This window comes from Aegilops tauschii, chromosome 6 (assembly GCF_002575655.3).
Source record: "Aegilops tauschii subsp. strangulata cultivar AL8/78 chromosome 6, Aet v6.0, whole genome shotgun sequence".
Taxonomy (NCBI): Eukaryota; Viridiplantae; Streptophyta; class Magnoliopsida; order Poales; family Poaceae; genus Aegilops; species Aegilops tauschii.
The window spans coordinates 96,887,477-96,896,102 of record NC_053040.3 but is presented as its reverse complement, the minus strand read 5'-3'; positions in this window follow the sequence as shown (position 1 = coordinate 96,896,102).

Sequence of the window (8,626 nt, the reverse complement as noted above, 5' to 3'; positions counted from 1 at the left end):
GATCTGAAGAAGGCATTGACCAAGATCACAGAACTGGAGGAAGAGATCAAGTCTACATGCGATGGATATGAGGAGGAAATCGCAACATTACTGGAGAAGAATGACGACCTGATAAAGAAGATCGAAGTTTTCATGGGAGACCCAGCACCAGGAGGAGAAGATGACGATTCTACTTGCCCAGAGAACTACATCATCATCGACGACACCGACTCAGACCCCAGTGAAGATGATTTTGTTGATGAAGCCGGAGCAGATATCATGGAGTCTTCGACCGATCAAAATTTCTAGTAGACCACCATAATCAGTAGTAGTATTTCCCCATGTATATAATATAGTCCGAGAACTTTGTAACGATAGTTAGATCGATTGTATGCCTTGTTTGAATTGATTGAGTGGTATTGTTTGTGTTTGTCTCATGTGCATATGGGTAGTGTTTTCCCTCAGGACTAATAGTATTGGAATCTCAAGGATTGGATGTGATATTAGGCATGGATTGGTTATCAAAGTATGGAGGGAACATTGAATGCACTAGTAAGTCAATTTTGCTTACCACCCCAGAAGGAAGAAGGATCAAGTATGTATCCCGGCATGTGCCGAAGAGGACTCAGGTGAATTCCTTATCAGGAGTTGTACAGGAGGAAGTACCAGTGGTGAAGGATTTCCCTGACGTATTTCCAGAAGAGTTGCCAGGCATGCCACCGGATAGAGACATTGAGTTTTTAATTGAGCTTTTGCCAGGCATAGGGCCGATATCTAAGAGACCATACAGGATGCCCGCTAAGGATTTGGAAGAAATTAAGAAGCAGATTAAGGAGTTACTGGAAAAAGGCTATATTCGCCCAAGTTCGTCACCTTGGGGATCACCAGTGCTTCTAGTGGAGAAGAAGGATGGATCGTTAAGGATGGTTGTTGATTATCGAGGATTGAATGAAGTGACCATCAAAAATAAGTACCCACTACCGATGATCAATGATCTGTTTGACCGATTGCAAGGAGCTAAGGTATTTTCCAAGATCGATCTGCGATCAGGATACCAGCAGTTCAAGATTCGAGAGCAGGATATACCTAAGACGGCTTTTACCACTAGGTATGGGTTGTACGAGTATACCGTTATGTCATTTGGTCTGACTAACGCACCTGCCTATTTCATGAACCTGATGAACAAGGTGTTTATGGAGTTTTTGGATAAGTTCATCGTGGTGTTCATTGATGATATTTTGGTCTACTCCAAGAATGAAGAGGAGCATAAGGAGCATTTGTGTTTGGTACTTGAGAAGCTCAGAGAACATCAGTTATACGCCAAGTTCAGCAAATGTGAATTTTGGTTGAAGGAAGTTGGATTCCTCGGACATGTTATATCCGGAGAAGGAATAGCAGTAGACCCCACCAAGGTTGTCACTGTGACAAACTGGGAATCACCCACATCAGTTGGAGAGATCCGGAGTTTTCTTGGACTTGTAGGATACTATCGGAGGTTCATTGAGAATTTTTCGAGGATTGCTAAGCCCATGACGGAGCTGTTGAAGAAGGACACCAAGTTCAATTGGACTGAGGAATGTGAAGCTAGTTTTCAGGAGTTAAAGAAACGTTTGGTTACATCACCAGTGTTGATTCTGCCAGATCAGCGCAGGGATTATGTAGTTTACTGCGATGCTTCACGTCGAGGACTTGGAGCAGTGCTTATGCGTGAAGGAAGAGTTGTTTCATATGCTTCACGACAGCTTAAACCCCATGAGAAGAATTACGCTACGCATGATTTGGAGTTAGCAGCTGTAGTGCATGCGTTGAAGACATGGAGACATTTTCTCATCGGAAATCACTGTGAGGTGTACACGGATCACAAGAGTTTGAAGTACATTTTCACGCAGAAGGAGTTGAATCTCAGGCAAAGGAGATGGTTGGAACTCATAAAAGATTATGATATGAGATTGCATTATCACCCCCGAAAAGCTAACGTAGTAGCCGATGCGTTGAGCCGCAAGAGCCATGTCAACACACTCATGATCGGAGAGTTACCCAAGGAGTTAGCCGAGGATTTTCGCAAACTACGTTTGGAAATAGTTCCGAGAGGCTATGTAGCAACATTGGAGATTCAGTCTACCTTGATGGAAAAGATCCAAGAAGCACAAAAGACAGACAAGGAGATTGATGAGATAAAGGAAAAGATGAGTAAAGGAAAAGCCAAGGGATTTCGTGAGGATGAGCACGATACCTTATGGTTTGAGGACCGCGTTTATGTGCCCAATGATCCGGAGATCAGGAAGTTGATCTTACAAGAGGCCCATGATTCGCCCTATTCGATTCACCCAGGAAATACCAAGATGTATTTGGATTTGAAGGATACTTTCTGGTGGACCGGAATGAAGAAGGATATTGCGGAGTATGTAGCAGTTTGTGATGTATGTCAGAGAGTGAAGGCAGAGCATCAGAAGCCAGCAGGATTGCTACAGCCATTGCCGATACCCGAATGGAAGTGGGATAAACTAGGCATGGATTTTATCACGGGATTGCCCAACACTCGTTCAGGCTATGACTCGATATGGGTTGTAGTCGATCGTTTGACGAAGGTAGCTCATTTCATCCCAGTGAAGACCACTTACACCAGTGCTAGGTTGGCAAAGATATACATGACTAGGATCGTATGTCTGCATGGAGTTCCGAGGAGCATTGTATCAGATAGAGGAACCCAGTTTACTTCAAAGTTTTGGAATTAGTTGCACGAAACTTTGGGTACCAGGCTAGAGTTCAGTACAGCCTTTCATCCACAGACAGACGGACAGACCGAGAGAGTCAATCAGATTTTGGAAGACATGCTGAGAGCTTGTGCGCTAGATTATAGATCCAGTTGGGACGACAATTTGCCATATACAGAGTTTTCTTACAAGAAAAGTTATCAATCCAGTTTGAAGATGGCCCCTTTCGAAGCTTTGTACGGAAGGAGGTGTAGAACACCATTGTTATGGGACGAATTTGGAGACCGCCAGTTGTTTGGACCAGACTTGATTAAAGAATCTGAACGGAAGGTGAAGTTGATTCGCGATAGACTAAAAGTAGCCCAGACTAGGCAGAAGAGTTATGCGGATTCAAAACGTAAGGAAACAGTTTATGAAGTAGGAGACCGAGTTTATCTTTGAGTATCACCACTTCGAGGAGTGAAGCGTTTTGGAGTTAAGGGAAAGTTAGCGCCACGTTTTGTAGGACCATACAAAGTTTTGGAGCGTATGGGAGAAGTTGCTTACAAGTTGGAATTGCCTGAAGGATTGTCAGGAGTTCATGATGTATTCCACGTTTCCCAGTTGAAGAAGTGTCACGCAGAGATGGTTGATATACCGCTAAGAGATACAGTGCCACTAGAGGCGATTCAGTTGGATAGCGATTTAACTTATGAGGAGAAACCAGTCAAAATTCTTGAGTATGCCAGCCGAGTCACCCGCAGCAAGGTTATCAAGTTTTGCAAAGTTCAGTGGACCCACCACACCGAAGATGAAGCCACCTGGGAGCGAGAGGAAGATCTACAGAAGGACCACTCTCACCTATTTTCTAGCCAACCCGAATCTCGAGGGCGAGATTCCTCTTAAGGGGGTAGGTTTGTAACATCCCAAATTTTCAATTTGGAATGTTATACATTAGATCATCATTGCGTAGCATATTTTATTGCATTTTGTCTAATCCTCGAAATCCTAAGCAGCTCAAGGACCCTCGGAGAGAGTTGGGGATTTCCCGGTTTTCATATTTGATTTTCATCAAATTATGAAACGAGGATTTTGGTTTTAATTATTTTTCACTCTGAAAAATATTTCATATAAAAGTATATGAGAGGAGAAAATATGACTTCTCCAAAATAATTGATATATTGGAGGAAAAATATTAAAATCAAATATTCGATTTTTTTGGATTTTATTGCATTTTATTTGCATTAGAAAAATTTGCATGTTTTCAAAATTGCATTTTAGGGCCAAGAAAATGTTCATCGCATTCTAATTATTTTAATTAGACGGTGAAATTTTGTTTTGGCATTTTTAGATTTTTATTTATTTTTCTAGGATTTATTTTAGTTCGGCGTAATTTTAAAAAAAATTCGCCCGCGGACCGAACTGGGCCGAAGGTCCCGCCGGCCCACCTGCCGCGCCGCCTCGCCCGAATCGTGGCTGAGCCGGACTCCCGCCGGAGTCCGGGACGACGCCGCCGCCGCCGCCGCCGCCCGGGGTCGCCCCCTTCTCCAAGTCGGACGCCCCCCCGAACCTATAAGTACCCCGCCCCGCCACCTCGTTCCTGACCCCGACCCCGCCGCCCGCGCCACCAACCGCCGCCGCCGTCGCCGAACGCCGCCGCCGCGGGAAGCCTCCGCCCGACGCCCGAACGCCGCCGCCCGACGCCTCCCGTCGACCCCGCCGCCACCCGCCGCCCGAACCCGCAGCCCCGCCGCCCCACGCCGCCTCCCGAACCCCGCTGGAGCCGCCCGAACCCGCCAGATCCCGCCGGACCCGAGGTAGCCGTCGCGCCGGTTTTCGCCGGAAAACCGTGGAGTTTTTTTAGAAACCCCGGTTTATTTTTTTTATAGATCGGTTTGGTTTTTTTCGGTTTAGTTTTTTTAGCGAGCGTTCGCTCGTTCGTTCGTTTTAACGAACGTGTTCATCGTTTAGTTACAGTTAACGAACGTTCGTTCGATAAACTGTTCGTCAGTTTTTCTTTTTCTCGGATTTTTCCGCGATTATTCCAGATCGCGATTTCTGATCCGATTTTCGTTCTAGTATAACTTTTCGCTCGTTTATCGGAATCAGGCGATTCAAGCGCCTAGAATTATCTTTCCGTTTAACCAACTCAAACAAGTTTTTGCTACTGTAAAATTTGACTTAGATCTAGATTAGTAAACGAAGCTTGTTTCTTTCACCGTTTGACTTTCGTTGCTTCGTTCGATTTGATTCTTTTGCAAACCGGAGTTCTTAAGTTGAACTTTCTGGTTAGATCTTTTATTTGAGTTTTACCTGTGCATTAGATGAGTGCTTATTGTACGCTTGTTTGTTTGCGATAGAGTACCCGGAGTGCACCGCTTGCTACTTCGAATCTCTAGGTTTCACGGATCATCAGCAAGGCAAGTAACACTTCGATCATACCTCTTTACTACCCAGTTTTATTGCATTAGACCAATCCTCAAACATTGCATGATTAGGATCTGATTAAATTGTGGGTATCGGGAAGTAGATGAGGTAGTACCTATTACCTGTTTTGTTACCAAACCTTTGGGAGTTACTTCTACGTTTGCTCATATTGCTATGCTATGCTAGTAGACGTGGATTGGGTTTGAGAGATCTTTCCATGACAGTTGTGAGATTGTTAATTAATGGTTAAACTTAAGGTGGCAACTTAAACTCACATCTGGGTGGATTGAGGCACCTGGAGAATCCAGTGTTGCCTGTATTTTTGGAAATCCCGGGGTTCCGTGTGATTATCCTATGGACCGCCACCCAGGCTCAAAGGGATCATAAGATTATTCATGCTAGAAACTTCCGTGTGCAGCCACAAGCTATTATGGGCTCTAGCATAGTTGAGTAGGTTGCATGACCTCTTCCAGTGGTAGGCTATCAGATGTAGGGGATGTAGGTTGGTATTGTCTACCCGGGGTTAGAGTTAATGCTTCTGAAAGACTATGTCTCGGTCATCCATTTCTCAAACACCATGTAGTGCGAGAATCCCAACGGAGGAGATCGAGTCTTGTGGGGAAAAGTGCACAAACCTCTGTAGAGTGTACAAACTAATCATGGTTAGCCATGTCCCCGGTTATGGACATCTTGAGTATCTAGTTCTTGGATTATCATGTGAATCTCATCATCATGTTACTTAAGTTAATTTGATTGGGTTAATCACATTCTTAATTGGGATTGAGATGCTGTCAACCATCTCAATGTTCAACAACCACCATGATAGTTAAATAAAATTTTATTCCTTTGCAGTAGGGAAAAATTGGCTTTTCGCAAAAACTGTAACCATAGAGCTTTCCACCAGCCAAATATGCATGTAGTGTAGCCTTATTCTGTTCATTACTCTCTGTGTGTTACATTGCCAGCATATTCCATGTGCTGACCCATTTTCGGGCTGCAGCGTTTCATGTTGCAGACTTTTCAGACGACGAGTAAGGTGCCTTAGGTCGTGGTCTTATACTCAGTGATGCCATTGGAGTTGATGGACTCACTTACCTTCCAAGTCTTCCGCTGTTATCATTTTGAGATGGCCTTAAGCCATATTTATCATACTTAGTTCTCTTTTGAGACACTCGATGTAATAAGTGTGTGATTGCTACTCTGTTATAAATCCTTCGAGTACTGTGCGTGTGAGCTTTACGGATCCAGGGATGACACTGGTGCACAGTAGATCGGACTGTTTGAGGTCTGGTCGCTACAAAGAGAGTTAAGTTCTACCTCTGGTTCCGGATTATGCACATCGTCATCAGCTGGTAGATCGGAGGATGCAGTGGTCCTTCTCTTGGCAGGTTTCTTAACAACCTCGGTCTTTGGATGAACTGGCTTGACCGGTTTGTCTTGTGGCTTTGCCGGTTTATCTTGTGATGGTTTCTTGTTCCAGAACGGATCATCACCCTGTCAGAAAATAATCACACTTTGAGAGAATATTTGGACGGAAGCAAATTCAGATACAAAGGATTGTATGATTCTTACAGCTGTTGGTTTGTTGAAGGTGCAGAAAGGGAGTAGTCCGATTTGGGAACAGACGGCCTCCGGTTCGTTCAGTATTTTCTTTACAGCCTCGGTGACTTCTTTGTCTGTAAGCTGAATATCAATGTGCCGCTGAGCATCCTTCAGACTACCAGTGTACTCACGCATCAAACCGGGGCGCCGACTTAAGGGCAGAATGCTCCAGCTTATCCAGCAACGAGCAAGATCAACTCTAGTCAAACTGTTCACCATGAAGGCTCTAAGCTTTGATAGTTGGGGAGCATAGTTGGCCCGTTCTCTTGCTGTCAACCTCTGAGGAAACGGGTGTGTGTTGCTCAGGCGTTCAGGGCAGTAACCCGGCAGGGGTTTTTTGTAAGATTGAGAGGTATCCATGCTGTAAAACCAAGTTTGGTTCCACTCTTTGGGATGACTGTGGAGTTTGGGATGGGGGAAGGTGACTTCTTTCCTCTTCTGAACCGCCATTCCGCCCAGTTCCGTATTGGGTCCATCTGAGAACTCGGTGCGACGGTTTAAGTGAAAGAAATCCCTAAACAGTTCGACTGTAGGTTCCTCTTGCAGATAAGCTTCACAGAATACTTGGAAGTGGCAGATGTTGGTAACAGAGTTGGGACCGATGTCTTGAGGGCGCAGCTGAAAATTGGCTAGCACATCTCGGAATTTTTTTGAACCGGGAGGGCTAAAACCTCGTCCGAGATGATCAGCAAACACGACTACTTCTCCATCCTTGGGTGTAGGAGGATTTTCCGGGCGGGACCCTCCGGTGGATGACATCTTTCTTGGCTAAAGTGCCCGTTTTAACAAGGTTGTTTAATTGCTCCTCGGTTACTCGAGAGGGAGCCCAATTGCACTCATAGACTTGTTTATCCATGACAAGGAAAATCTGAAACATGAGTATTACTGGTTTAAGATTTACAGTGGACAACTATACAGCGGTATGAGGATACTAGCATATTGGTAAACCGGATTTGCTTATTCGTAAACCGGAGTCTGGCAATGGAACGGTGTAATGGATTGGCGGTTGAACAGGGGACTAATGGTATCTACCGGGTCATCATTTTTTCTGTGAGGTTAAACCGACCAATTTGGTATTCAAAGGGTGTAAGAGAAGGAAGAAACAAGTTTCACATCTTGCTATGGTAATTTCAGATCTACCGCTTGTAGGAAAAACAAAATATATTTTGACCTAAATTCCAGTGAACTGAAGGTTCCCCAAGATGAGATGAGTTGGATATCAAACAGGTGCTGAAACTGCTAAAGCGCGAGATCTATGTGGTTTAAACTACTACCGCACGAGACCTATGTGGTTTTTTGGATCTAACCCATGGATATAAATAAGGGAAAAGAAGGGCGGCGACGAACACCGATGAACGACAGAAACCCTAAGTGCGATCTATGGTAAGAGAAAGGGGAGACTTACGGATGCCGTTGAGCAGCGGCGGCGCGTGGAGGAGCTCTGGTACGTTCAGGTCGATGCAGTGGCCAAGGTTGGTGCAGCAGTTGAAGGTTGACGGCGGTGGCTGAGGACGAAGGTTCGGGCGTCGCGTGGATGAAGATGAAGCGAAGAGGCACGAGGGGGAAACAGGAAAGACCCCCTGGCCCTATTTATAAGGAGATAAACGACAGATGCGAAAATCGAGGAGCCGGATTTTTGGATATACGGTGATGCTGTCACCTCGATTGTCGGAGGCTCATTAATGACAGGTGACGTCACGGCGGTTTACCAAGATCCTAGAAGATGATGTCATGGCGGTTTAGAAGATTGTGTGAAGATGTTGAAGAAGAAATTTTCTCAAGTATTGAGGATTGACATGAACCAGTTCAAATCAATCTGGGGCCTAATGTTGGGGATATTACCACTGGGCATAAACCGGCCAGGAGAGGCCGGGTTAACTTCATAAGTAGTTCATCTGTATCTGAAGCCCATGAAGACAGACGGT